General features: G+C 47.9%; 1 protein-coding gene across 2 annotated transcripts in view; it reads right to left on the bottom strand.

The window, feature by feature from the left end:
* FOXN2 (forkhead box N2) overlaps positions 1 to 4,194 on the bottom strand; it is a 34,172-nt gene extending 29,978 nt beyond the window's left edge. For both annotated transcript variants that reach the window (XM_009272692.2, XM_009272694.2), the window contains exon 1: positions 3,792 to 4,194. The gene's annotated coding sequence lies outside the window, so the exon portion shown is untranslated. The remainder of the gene's footprint in view (positions 1 to 3,791) is intronic.
* Between the last annotated feature and the right edge of the window lie 496 nt (positions 4,195 to 4,690).

Raw genomic sequence — 4,690 nt, 5'->3', positions numbered from 1 at the left:
CTTTTAAGATGAATGCTTTACTGCCAATAGTAGCTTTTCAAAAGTAGCTTTTCAAAAGATGCCTTCGGGTCATGTTCCTTAAATTCAGTACACTGCTTGCTAAATGGACCAAAATGCAAAAAAATGTAAGCCATTGATATGTTCACAAGTGAGCCATTTGAGCAAATGCCTTGCAAAATAATTCTGATGCTAATTTCCTTTCCAGGGTAACCCTTCCACGTGTTTCTCTACCATCCTCTTGAAATAGAAGTGAATATAGCTACATTTCAGCTGGTGGCAGTACCAATTTACCAACATTAGAAAACATAATGCTATCTTTTCCATCCAGCTTTTCTGCCTTCTTCAGCCTTAAAGTACCAGAACTCCCGATTTTCAGCTGAAAGCCAACAATTTGAAGCTTCACCCCAAGTGACCCTTACGCAAGATTTCATTTAAAAGCATCATCGGAGCCGTACCACAAAGCCACCGCCACGTTACCAGCACAACTTCATGATCGTGAAGCTGTCACCAATTGCTGTTTCCCATGTCCTGCTCCCCAAGCGCAAGTTTTCCTCCAGAGCCCCAGGCACAGCAAAGCGATGCTCTTCAACATGCTGACCGCCCCGGCCAACTTGCTCTTAATTTTACTCCACAACTGTTGAACTTGGCTTTCTGTTTCAAAATTACTTCATATCAGAATAATCCCTCTGCTCATAATGGTTGTGGCACAAAATTATCTTTTCTTCTATACGGTGACCCCACACTGGAACAGCTGGACCAAGTAGGTTTCTCGTATAGAAAAATGGCCCAGTTTAATCATACAGGGTCTGTATGTTGAGGTACACCTTCAGACGGAAGGCTACAGAAGACACAAGTTTCTCTAAACACAGAAGAAAGGCACCCGTGCTAGCAAAACTAAGCCATCGAAGTACAAGATGCCATCTGACACTTCTCATATGGCATGGTCAAAAGCCCAAAAGCATACTAGCTCATACTTTTGACCACTCAACATCCCTAAACCAAACCAAACTGGCTGATAACCGGTCTGGTGATGGTCCTCACAGACCAGAGGATGAGGGATGAGTGATTGCTGCTGCTTGGCAGCAAGCTTCCCAGCTCCCACTCACTCAGTTCTACTTTGTGCAAGTTTTCCAGCTGCTGAGCTCTCTCCACATCCAGTAATTAGCTTTTAGGCGACCATATACTTGCCCCAAATCTAAGCATAATGCAATCCAGTGAGAATGTTAAAAAGGAAGCAAGCAGGGGACTGCACGTGAACTGGGAAACTAAAAGTAGCTACAAACTGCAAGATAGGAACGCACTGAAAATAATCTGAGAGAAGAAACAAAGCCTGAGCATGGTATCAAGATAAGCTGCTCCAAGAGAGGGGCTTTGGGAATACATCCAGTCACACATCACGAAGTCCACAATAAAAACGCGATGGCAATTTGTACGACACACACTGGTGGGACACCCAGATGCATAAGCAAAATAACACGAGGATCGAGCAGCATCACCCGCATACCACCCATCCAGCACTTAATAGATGGAAAACGCGGTCACGCCGATAAAGTCGAAGGTACCCAGTGGTACCGTTCAAAGGCACATCGAGGTGTGTGTGGCTGTAAGGCAGAGACCAGGTTTGTCGCTGGCCGTAGGCAAAGGCCCGCACACGGCCGTAAGCGCTGCAGCTGGAGGCTGCAGACCTGATCTCAGCCCAGCCCTGCATTTCAAACCCCTCCCATCAGCAAGTTCAGAGAAGTGGCATCAGCCACCTTAGTCCACAGCTGCCACCTTGCAAGGCAGCCAACGTACACGGGTACTGCTGACCTGAGGAAATCGTATTAGGATTTTCTGCCAGCGGGTAAAACTGGGTGAAAACATTCCCAACTCATAATCTAATCCTTACAGAGGGTGCAGAAGAGCAGGGGTGGGGGTGATTTCTGCAGCAGCAGTAGCCAATTTAATGGAGTTCCTAACATATCTTAATCTTTGAGGAAAAAGTAGGGAGCTCTAAGTCTAGTTGGAACATAACAGAAAAAAATTTGAACACACTAGGAGAAAAAAAAAAAAGTCAAAATCCACATCGTTGACTTTTGATATAAATCTTCTTATCTGCACAAATTCCAGGCTTCTCTTTAAATGGTCCTGGTACATAAGCAACCGTTCGGCAACACGGGTATTTCTACCCCAGACACAACAGCTAGTCTTCCCAGTTGCAAACCGCACAGACCTCCGGGCCCTCGGCACCGAGGAGCACCCAGCAGCACTCTCCAAAAGCGAGTGTGCCCGAACCCTCATGCTTCCGCAGCGTTTTACAGGGAGGAGGCAGAGTACCAGGGGTCATAAAGACACTGACTGGCATCAGACAGCACTTCTTCCGTATGACGTAATTTATTACCGAAACATGGGCGAGCCCGTCTGCCACTTGCTGACTTAAATTGTACTTTGCAAGTACCCCAGAGCATCACTGTGTGCTTTTACCCAGCATGGTGAGGATGGGATGGAGAGTTCATCATCACATAGCGTGCACTAAGTCAGAAGGCACGTGTAATATGACAGGGAACTAATAAACATATCACACACAAAGGTCCAGCCAGAAAAAAAGTGAAGCAGCATCTCAGGGTTTTCTTGTTTTACTTGTGGGTGTTTTCTCTGGGAGCCAAGGAAGCTGCTGGATCTGGGAAGAGCCACGCCACAAGCACCCAAACCATCAGTTGCTGCGCTGGGATGTGGACGAGGTTTGCAGTCTGCAAGCGCGCACTTGTTGAGAGACGAAGCCCCGTGCTGACGTGAGTCACCAAGTGCCGCTGACAGCAGCATCTCGGCGCAGGAAGTTGCCCAACACCATTTCAGTTGTCGAGCGGCGAGGCACACGCGCTAGGATGAGGCACTCGCTGCCTCCATCTACTTCCCTCAAAAAAGTTACAGTCAATGCAGTGACATCCTATATACGAGCTTATACACAATACACCTCATTAACGGGAGGGGGGAACAGCAAAAGCCATAAAAAGAAACCTCAAGGAGCCAAATGGAATAAAACGGACAGAATTTACACCTGTGCTAAAAGGTAGTGAGTATGCATCCGTACCGCTGACAGCCTTTACTTATGGGGACTAAAGGCTGTTTTCCATTGATTTACAGCCAGGAAAGGAAAGCTGTATTTAAGACAGCTCGTTTTGCACCGCAGCAGTGCAGTAAGACTACCCCCTTGAAGGGAACGGCCTAAGAGATGCACAGCAGCGGTGGCTGTGGGCACACGGTCACTCCTCCCAACACTCCTACTTTCTGTCACCCCGCCAGCTATAATCCCGCTGTCTGGCTCGTTCTGATAAGGTAACACGAACTTGTATTTGGAAAAAATCTTCTGAGTGCCTGGGATATTTCCTCCCATAAACACCAGCTCCTTTTAACCCCAACAACGAGAAGCCAAGGAACGATGACGGGGGAGGAAGGTGAAATTACAACCCTAGTGAAACCAGCATCAAAACTTCCACTGTTTTTATGGGAACCAATGTTTCCATGCAAGAACTGCATCGCTTTCTCATCAGTTTAAATTAAATCCATACACAGCATCTTCAGGCGCTAAACTATCTCGTTCACCAAGAGTTTGGCCTTGCTCAACGTGTCAGGTTTTCAAGCTGACTGCATTGAGCGGGCAGGGCCTATGGTTAATAAAGATAGTAAAAATGAGCTTGACATGCCCCTAAGCCTCTGTCTTCTTTCCCAGGCACTACAGTCGCTTGCCAGGCAGTCCTTTTTTCTAGTCCTACAGGACCATTACACATCCCTGTATCTGCTCCGTTACTTACTGGACTGGCATGTCCTGACACTGAGATAGCTGCTGGCAATGCTGGCACCTTCCATCCCGAGCTCCCCAGAGGACGCGGGAAGGCTCCTCAAGCAGAAAACCTGTGGCAGTTGGAGCTGTTGGGGCAGCACGCTCCTTGGTTGGTGTCCCTTTTGGATAAAAAAAAAAAATCTTACTTCTGGGCTGAGCAGTCCCTGCGGAGCTCCTTCGGTACAGCCTCGGTGGCAGCACCCAAAGGGGTCACAACTTCATCCTCTGGTCAAGACGCTGACAACGAAGACATCAACCGAGTTTTATTCCAGCAGGGTCCCGGAGAGCACTCAGGGCCGCACGCCTGAAGCGATATGGGGTCGGTGCCTCCAGCTCCCTCCAGCCCCCTGCTCCCCAGGGCAGTGCCGCAGCTAGAGCCAACGCAGCACCTCCACCACCCTCTGCAAGCGTAAACTCCGTGTACAGCGGCACCGCTCAGTTTAGAGGGCATTTGGGGAAAAAAAAAAAAAAGACTAAGAGCACAGAAAAGTCCTATATGTATTTTAGGCAACTCAAACGTACAAAGTGAGAATTACCATCTCCCCCCTATTTCTACAAAACTCAAGTCACGCAGCTGGACACAAGTGAGCCCCCAGCAGAAGCCGAACCGCTGCGGCAGCATGCGGCCGAGCTCAGAAATAACATACCCTGGCACTCTGCTAAGTTCATTATCTCAAGCTCTGTGCCGTGTTAATTGCTACTATATAGCTTTCAGTTCAGAGCTGATGTGTCCAGCTACCTTCTGCAGAGCTTGGGAAACGTGAGTTGGCACCTGCCAAGAAAAAAAAAAACCAGAACAACTGCAAACTAGTTCCAGTTTTCTGACATAACGCCAGCTTAATTTTTCTTGCATAGATATAGCATCACACC

Source organism: Aptenodytes forsteri, unplaced genomic scaffold, assembly GCF_000699145.1.
Source record: "Aptenodytes forsteri isolate BGI_AS27 unplaced genomic scaffold, ASM69914v1 Scaffold190, whole genome shotgun sequence".
NCBI classification, from domain to species: Eukaryota; Metazoa; Chordata; class Aves; order Sphenisciformes; family Spheniscidae; genus Aptenodytes; species Aptenodytes forsteri.
This window is presented reverse-complemented; position numbering and strand designations above follow the sequence as displayed.